At 40.3% G+C, this 9,900-nt stretch overlaps 1 pseudogene; it reads right to left on the minus strand.

Moving 5' to 3' along the window:
• Positions 1-3,048: 3,048 nt before the first annotated feature.
• On the minus strand, positions 3,049-4,436 carry LOC147438505 (dammaradiene synthase pseudogene; annotated as a pseudogene).
• Positions 4,437-9,900: the final 5,464 nt, after the last annotated feature.

Consider the following 9,900-nt stretch of genomic DNA (forward strand, 5'->3'; position numbering starts at 1 on the left):
CCATTTATACAAAAGCTAGCTACCCCACCCCAACTGCCACCACAATTTTTTTGTGTGTATGCTCTTCCAGTCACTCAAAGTGGAAGGCAAATTCATTGCTACAAGTGCCTAGAGTTTGATCATAAGAAGGCTGAATGCCCTAAAGGAAATGACCCCAGTAGTTTGGCCCCCCATGATAACCTTATGAATCCACCCAATCAAGGGGGACAATTCAAAACCTTGGGACAAGAGGAAGAAATCCAACACATGCAAGACCCCCTCCTACGACTCATCTTTGTGGTCAAAATAAAACTAGCAACCTACCTAGAACATCGACAGTGAACTTCATTTCAGTAAAGGATGAGATAGGAGAACAATCCCACATCTATGCTGCCTTGGATCCCTGTGGTCAAAATAGACAATTTTCCATTCTTGAGACTAAGGGAGAGTTTGATTGTAAACAGATTTCCTTTCTCATTGATTCTGGTAGCTCACATTCATTTTTTTCACCTAGCATTGTAAAAAGATTGCAAGTCACCTCCCAACCCACAGGCTGTAAGCTACGGGTTTCTCTAGCAATTGGATCCACCATCTTGACAGACGAACAGACGGTAGATCTATCCTTTCAACTAGAAGTCCACTCAACCCAACAAAGATTTTGAATCCTAAAGATGGGACGATTTGAAGGAATCCTAGGGATGGATTGGCTGAGCAAAAATATAGCAAACATCCATTCTAGTGAAGAAATCATCTCTTTTCAAACTCAAAGGGCGAACAAGCCTTAGTACAAGGCAGAGCAAGGAAAGCTCCCAAGGCCAGTAATTTAGTTATAACTCTCAATAAATCAGAGACCAAATCAGAAGGACCGGTGCCTAAATGGCTAAATGAATATGAGGATATTTTTCCAGAGGACTTGACAAATCTTCCCCCACCTAGGGAACTAGTGCACAAGATTGAGCTCATTCCTGGTGCCTAGCAAATAGCAAGGAGCCCTACAAGATGCCGCATTTTGAATCCATAGAGTTGAAGAACCAGTTGACTCAACTTTTAGAACAAGGTTTCATCAGAACCAGTGTCTTTCCTTGGGGAGCTACTCTTCCAAAAGAAGAAATATGGGACGTTTAGACTTTGCATAGATTTTCAAGGCCTAAATTAGTGTATTGTCAAGAACAAGTATCCCTTGCCTTGTATAGATGAGCTACTTGATCGACTTGGTGGTGATCAATATTTCACCAAGATTGATCTTAGGTTGGACTATCACCAGATTGGGATCAAAAAAGGAAGATATTCTTAAAATAGCTTTCAATACAAGGTTTGGGCAGTATGAGTTCACTGTCATGCCTTTTGGCCTAGCTAATGTCCCTGCCACATTTAATCGTATGCCTGACCTCTTCAGGACCTAGCTAGATGATTTTTTTCTAGTATTCTTTGATGACATCCTTATATATTCAAAGACTAGAGAATATTATGAAATCATGTATTCCATGCCCAACTCTATGCCAAGCGGAGCAGATGCTCTTTCTTTGTAGAGAAGGTTGCCTATTTGGGATTCGTAGTCTCTAAGGATGGTCTCTCTCTTAACCCAGCTAAGGTGGAAGTTGTAGTCCAACAGACCATTCTCAGTTTTGTTTCAAAATTCCGGGGATTCCTTAATCTCATTGAATGGTGTAGAGTATTTATAAAAAACTATGCACTAATCGCAAGTCCTCTCACAAAACTCACCAAGAAAGAGAAACCCTTCATCTAGTATGATAAGAGAGATACAGCCTTCAAAAAATAGAAAGAGATCTTGGCCAGTAAACATTTTCTCAAACTTTCATATTTTCAAAAAACCTTTGAGGTGATAGTAAATGCTTGCGTACAAGGAATAGGTGGAATAATATAGCAAGAAGTGCATCCCATAGCTTATGAGTCTCGACGACTCAGGATCCATGAGAAGAATTATCCAACCCATAACCTTGAGCTACTAGATCTGGTTCATGCCCTCAAGAAGAGGAAACACTATTTTTTAGGCTAGATGTTTGAGCTTGTTATCAACCACAAAAGTCTCAAGTGGATTTTCACCCATCATATCTCAATATGCGACAAAGGCGATGGGTTGAATTTCTACAAGAATTCAGTTTTGATATCAAATTTAGACTAGGCAGGGAAAATCAGTTGTGGATGCTCTAAGTTGATGGGGTAGTGGCCCTTGCCATCTCGTTGGTTTATTCAACCCTACTCAAGGAAGTTCAAAATGCCCTCTAGATGATGAGCAATTTGGTCCATTGATTCAAGAAATTGGAGCTCAAGTTCAAAGAAGATATATAAAAGTCTACTCTATTCAAGATGGATGCTTATTCTTCAAGAATTGATTGTGCATTTAACAAAATTGCTACTATTCTAAGATGAAAAAGGATACCCTAGAAGATGTTAAGAAGTGTTTGATATGCCAGAAGATGAAATCTAAAAGAGATAAGATTCTTAGGAAGCTACAACCATTAGACATACCTGCAATGAAGTGGGAGTGCATTAGTATGGATTTTGTAACAAGGTTACCCAAGACTGCTGAAAATTTTTATTCAATTTTTATGGTGGAGATAAACTCACCAAAGTAGCTCACCTTGTCTAGTCAAAACCATTGCAACTACACTTGATATTGCTCAGTTTTTTGTAAAAAAAATATATCAAATTACATGGAATCCCTTCTAGGATAATTAGTAATTGTGACGCTAGTTTACCTCCAAGTTTTGGAAGGCAATGTTTCAATCCTTAGGCACTCAATTAAACCTAAGCTCGGCCTATCATGCAGAGACGGATGGACAAATTGAAAGAGTTAATCAAGTCAAAGAAGATATGTTGAGATCATATTGCAGTCAACAGCTTTGTCTTTGGATCAAATATTTACCCTTAGTGAAATTTGATTATAATTCTTCCTACCATAGAAGCTTGGGAATGTCCCCATTTAAAGCTCTTTATGGACAAGATTGTCTCATTCCTCTGAGATGGCCAACCCAAGTCTCTCAGTGCCTGTAGCCAATAATACCCTTGAAGAAATGGATTGCCAAATCAAAATAATAAGGGAGAACCTTAAGAGAGCAAGTCTCTAGCCCTTTGCAAGGCTGAATGGTCTAGCAAAAGCCTGGACTTGACAAGAGCTCTTACCACAAGAGCTGTATCCCAGACAGGTGATAAAGCAGATTGAATTACACGATGTTCTTTCCTTTCTATTGAGAACATCTCCAAAGCAGGGAGAGGTATGTGGAGTATGGGGTGTGTCACATCATAGACCCATATCTTCATGCAAACCATCGCCTAAACCATGGGAGTATAGTAACCAAGAGACTCTCCAGAATCATGATCTTGCCTCTTTAGCACCCACCTCTCTGCTTCCTTCAAACCCCATCATTGGAACTGTACGAGCCCCATCTTCTCCATTGCCTTGAAAGTATATTCTATCCCTGCAAAGAGCTTGTTAGTCCAACTCCCCCCAAAAGTAAATCCAAAGCGCACATTCTTCCTCACCTCAGCATAAAGCTCATCAAAGGACACCTCTGGCTTTAGCTTAAACACGGGATTTTTATTGCAAATGATCATCAAAGGCACTACGCACCCACGCGCCCCGCATGGCATGTTGTACAAGCTGAAGGGAAACTAGCCAGGGAAGAGCACAACCCATGGAGGTAGAGAAGGAATGCCTCTCCAATCACAGATACCTATTGAAGCTAGCAAAATCTTGGTGAAGATGCAGGCTTTAGAGATACCTCCTTGATTGATGATGTACGTGTAAGTTTTTTGACGAACGGGATCTATTTTTGGGACATGGAGAAGAGACAATGCTATGTAGGCTTCTATACTGGTAGTGAGATGGCCTCCATCTCCATAGTAAATCTCCCACCCACCATGATCACACTGCCGCAACTTAAGGTAGTTGCCCATTTTTTGCACGGGCTTTTGGTGGTCGATGCCAAACATCTTGTAGAGGATGATGGTCTATGAGGTGATGGTTGTATTGGCTGCAAGCTCTCCCCACCAATATCCTGGTGGCGGCGGGAACTCTAAGGAAATCAAGAACTCCTGGCTTTGTTGCATGCCATCATTGAACAAGATGGATTCGGTATTCCGCATAACACCTACCTGCTCCTCCTTGAAGTACTCTTGACTGTAGGGCTCCATCCTGGCCACAGCTAATTAAGATTCAACAAGGCACTCCATTCTTATCAATGAGCTAGCCTGCAAAGCATATAGAAGATCAAAATCCTGCTTTCATTGATGCCACAAGGAAATTACACATGCATGTATGAAGTATGCATGTTGGTTAGCACATCAAATGCATGAACTATGTATGCATGTAAGGCTAGTGAATGACACTATTGTTGCGTATGGTCCAAAGAAAGATGACTGACCTGAATGCTATATTCTTAATAATTGATGAAGAAATGATCTTACCAGGGTTTTGCTGCACTGAATGAGAACATATGCCTGCATTTTAAATCAAAGCAATTTTCAACACTATATAACAATGCTTATTGTAAGGCAAGCAGAGACAGACCTAATAAGATAGGAGGGGGTGCATGCCAGCTTCTAGCTTGTTGCTGCAAATCTCCCTCTTTGACTTCCAAGTGTTCCTCATGGTCAACATCTGGGTATGCCCTTGTTGCATGACGATATCAAGCTGCTGCTTATGCCCTTTTGTTGAGATTGCACGTTGCTCAAGGCGCGATTTTTTTGCCACGTCATTTGGAGAGAAAAAGACATTGTAGAAAGTGAGTGAGATTATAAACCACGGAAAGAACCCTGCTCACCATGAGCAGGGCATCTACAACCACAAACGACCATATCTAAGTCCACAAACCAAGCTTTTTACATGGAAGCCTGAAAACCAATATAAAGAAACCCATAATTCCGAACAAAACCATTTTGGATGTCACAACCATTGACTCTCTCAATTGTCACCTCGTAAATATCATCCCATTTCATTGATTTGCTAGATTGAACTAGCAAATCTATAGCGAATGTAACTAGCAAAAGTGAGGCCTCGCTATGTAGTTGGTAGATGGAACTAGTAAAATCATGCTTCCTACACGTTTGTTGTATAGTAATCTCTAATGTTCTTGCTAGATGGATCTAGTAAAATGGAGTTGCTTTGTGATTAAACTATATAGTTAGGCATGTGCTGTAACATTTCCTCCATAGTAATTGTTGCTACACATTTTCTCTCTAGTAATTTAGTGTAAGTGGCTGCTATATAGTAAGTCATAGGTTGTAACATTTCCTACATGGTAATAGTTGCTACAAATTAGCTATCTAGTAATTTAGTGAAAGTAGATGGATATAAAAAATTGCAATTCCTATATAGCAAAATGTGTGTTCTTATGAAATTACTATGAGTAAAAAGTCACTCTCTCTCTCTCTCTCTCTCTCACAGCAACAAACTCCCAAAGGGAAGATTGAAGAGATAAAAAGTCTCAATGACAACTCAATTACCATCTACGACTTCATGAGAAGAAAGTTCTTCAAGCACAAAATTGGTGTGCATGTCTATACGCAAATTAAATACAATGTTTAAGGGATATTGAGAACTCCAAATGCATGTAGCGTACACGCACTTAGACCAGCATGCCATGCATTTTTCCAAAAAAGAGATCTTTGAAACAATACTTTGTATGGTGAAGATTTCAAAAGCATCATAACCTTGTTAGAGTTTTGGAATCTCAAGTATATTGTCCAATGTGATCCCATTATTTAGTCTGGCTTTAGGTATTTGTAAGGTGTGAGCTTTGTCCTAGATTACTAGAGTATGAGTCAATGAGAGAAGAGAAGGAATTATCCCACATGCAGTGGTGCAAGGTTGTAGAGCTACTTAAAGCTCACTTCATGAATGAAAAACCAAGTATATTTTGCATTACATCTCTCTTGTGTATGGTGAGCTCGTGATTGCTTAGCAACAACTAAAATTGTGTTTATGAGTCCAAGTTTATTGATCATGGAACCTATTTCGCTTGAGTGATAATCTAGCCGACACGTACTCACTTGTGTACACGATGTTTCTCTTTCATCCACCCTAGCTAGCACAATCCCATTCCCATCAAGTTGTATCAGAGCTTTAGGTTATGCCAGTGAGGTTTGTCGTTATGTATTAGTGTGTTAGTGATTAGCATCTTCATTAGAGTGATTAAGCAATCCATTAGCATGTCCCATAACCATGTGTATCTCTCACTACTTAAGTCCCAATCTAGTTATGTGAGGGCATGTCCTTGGCACACCCTAGAGGCCACTACCCTCCATGGCTAGGTAGGCTTGATTAGGGAGAGGTTTAGCACCCATTATAGCATTTCTAGTCATTTTTGTGTCGATTCTTTACTTGTTTGCATCTCCAATTAATCTTCGCAATTTCGCAATCACCATACATTGCCCACCCCATCCCGAAGTACTCATTGTAAGTTTTCCATAGATTCATCAAGCTCTCCATTTCGAGCTCAGAAGCCCCTTCAACCCCTATCCATTTTCTTTCCAATAATGGGTGTGTGTGTGTGTTCTTGCTCTGCACGGCCAACAGTATATTTCACATTTGTGGGGTCCCTTACACGTCAAGTGGCTTGCCCACGTGGTTAGCTTGCCAAATTTAGTGCATTGTGGTCCCACAAGTTGGGTTCAGATCCCATGCACTTAATCGGCCATCTCAGGCGGACGTGAATGACGAAATCCAATTGACTTTAATATTGTCAGTGGGTCCACAAGCGGAGCTTCATACATTGAGCCTTTTACGAGCTTTCCCGAACGCTAAGGCTTCTTAAAAATGGATTTTAATCCCTTCAACTCCACAAGCAGACAGTTTCGTGTCCCTTTTACTCCTCGGCAGCGTTCACACGCCCCCAACCCCGCGGCACTAAGGCACACATTTAAGCACGCTCCAACCCATTTAGGGGCCTATTCCTGCCTACAGACAGAGCCAAAGGGCAAATCATTTTTGAAAGGCTCAAAGGCTATTCCCACGAGCCTCAAAGCTTCCAAAGGCTTCTTCACCAAGGCATTCAAAGACAAATGATTGAGCTTTTTCAACAAGCATACAAAAGACAACTACCTTTTTTTGTGAAGAGGAGCTTCACTCCAAGTGAAGTGGAGCTTCACAAAAGGATTTTCTTACTCTCTCTCTCTCTCTCTCTCTCTCTCTCTCTCTCTCTCTCTCTCTCTCTCTCTCTCTCTTTAAAAACTTCAAAATCTTGCAGCCAAGCACAATAACTTGCAAATAAATTTCCTATCATCTCTAAAGGAGTTTTTGTGCTCGTGTAAAGAGGTAGACAATGGCTAGGAGAGTCTCCTAAGCTAAGACCCCTCTATTAGCGCAATGGAAGAGAAAGGGTTTAGGAAATTTAATGGGGAGGGCTTTCATACTTGGCAAACCATATTGAAAGGCTACTTAATGAAAAAATTGTTGTGGAGAGTAGTCAAGTCAACGATCACTGATTCAACGTCTACTGATCGTGCACACATACTGACACAAGGTATGAGTGCACAAAATCAAGCCAAGGACGAGTAGGCATTAGGAATCATAATCATTGCACTACATGACAATAACGTACACTTTACTGATGATTGTAAAACCTCATGAGCCGCATGGGAAGCACTAGAAAAAAACTTTGGAGCTAGGAAAAAGAAAAGCAAAGTAAGCTTAAAGAAGGATCCATACAAGTTCAAAAATGGAACATAACAAAGATTTTGCAATACTAGCTAGAGGAGGACAAAATTGCAATTCTTCTAGCAGCCTTACCACCTAGCTTTGACCAAATCATGACCATCATTGAGGAAAAGGATCCAACTCCATATTTCCAAGACTGAATCAACTCTTTAATGTCCGAGGAGAAGAAGCAAGGGCGGAATGCTACTTCAACGGGAGGAGCTTTTGCAGTTAGCTCTAGTTCAAGAATGGGAATTTTTGGATGTAGGGTGGTATACAGTTCAATTTTCTAAAAGGCAATGCTCAAGATGGCATTCTTCTAAGGTACAAAGTTGAGGGTAGAAAATCCGAGGTGTATCCAGCAAGGAGCTGTTGCTGGGGTGTCCATGGTAGCTTCTTCATTGACTTGGTCTTACTATTGATGTCCACTTTGAGCTGCAGAGAGGGTGTTAGAGTTTTGGCAACTCAAGTGAAGTATCAATTTGATCCCATTATTTAGTTTGTCTTTTAGGTATTTATTTTACTTATTTGTCAAAGTCTGGGTAGGGAAATTCCCTGAGGTTGCTATATAAGCAACCCTCAGCCTCCATTGTATCATCATCGTTTCATTGCCAATGTTGGTTGGTTCAAGAGACTCTCTCTCTCTCTCTCTCTCTCTCTCTCTCTCTCTCTCTCTCTCTCTCTCTCTCTCGTGGCAAAGCCAAAGCCATCATCGAAGAATTTCGGGCTCCAAAAATCCCCAAGCCATCTTCCCCTTCTCCCTCCCTAAGTGACATATGTCACAAATTTTGTTGTATCCACCTTAGCCATGATTCTCCATGTACTCCTCTAGTAAGAGGTCCAGCCATGTATGTTTTCTTGGTCCCATAGGTCATATCTGACCTCCGTGGATGATAATGAATCTATCTATATATATATCTATCTCTCACAAGTAAGAGTCTTGTGTTATGTGGCACATCTTTCTTGCTATCTATCTCCCAAGATTGTACCTCAATTGATTTCAAAACACATAATCATAGTAAGGAGCATATCTTGGACTCGTAGTGGTGGGTTGTAGCCACCACTATATTTACATGATAAATATATTAATTACTTGGAAAATGCACAAGTCTTCTTTCCTTCTCTAAAGGAAACGAGCTAAATAAAAGGGCCTAGATGGGCATGCCGCAAGAAAACAAGACTTTGCTTGGTTTGCAAAAGGGGGAGCGTATAGGAAGGGACCTCAACGACATGCAACAAAGCGTTAGGGAGAAAAGAGTGTGGTTGCAACAGTTGGGGGACAAAAGAAAAAGCGAGGAGCATGTAGTTGCAACCAAAGGACAAGCATTGGGGTTTTTTGTGAGGAGCAGACAACTCAAAAATGGTGCACAACACAGTGCGATAAGAGAGTGTGCATAGCCCCAAGATAAATAACATTCAAGCTCCACTTTACGATCGTCTCTTCATAATTATCTTCAAAATTGTTTCTTTTTGGGATTAATAAAAGATGTGACCCCCCCTTTCTCATTGTTGTTACCATGCTCCAATACAAGTGTGAGGTCTTTGGCTAGGCAAACTCTATAGCCGAAATCTTACATTTTCTTAAAGGAAAAATTACCAAAATACCTTTCTCATTGTGGAAATTCCCAAATACCCCTCAAATTTCAAAAATTCCCAAAATACCTCCAACATTTTGTCATAAATTCCCAAAATGCCCTTCAAATTTTCCAAAATTCCCAAAATACCCCGGTTGTGAGATTATATTTCTCTAAAGATAGAAAAAATTGTAGCTTTTCATAAGAAGACTAATTGTCTATCAATACAAGATGCTAAAACTAGAATTTGATTTGATTACATAAGCTTTGGAGATGAATCGCTTCATTATTTCTAGACATAATTGCCTTTTTTGTGAGGTAATTTGCGACAAATTACATGTTGGGCACTCAAAAACAAACCTCAATTGTCAAAAAGGAATGAAGATTAGGAAATCTTGAACAAACCTACTAAAATAGATACAAGGGTATTTTGGGAATTTTTGAAATTTCAGGGGTATTTGGGAATTTTAACAAACTAGAGGGGTACTTTGGTAATTTTCCCTTTTTCGAAATACTTTCTTGAAAAAAAGATTATTTTGAACACGTTTATGAGCCTCTGAGACGAAGGCCAAGAATTGAGTTGGATCCCGCCATGCGTGTCGAGCCAAATCTAAGAGAAAGAGAGCCTAGCTCTACGTCGTCGACTCCCTTGCGCTCTACTGAGGCTGAGAGAGAGAGAGAGAGAGAGAG

This window comes from Adiantum capillus-veneris, chromosome 16 (assembly GCF_014529385.1).
Source record: "Adiantum capillus-veneris isolate H3 chromosome 16, ASM1452938v2, whole genome shotgun sequence".
NCBI classification, from domain to species: Eukaryota; Viridiplantae; Streptophyta; class Polypodiopsida; order Polypodiales; family Pteridaceae; genus Adiantum; species Adiantum capillus-veneris.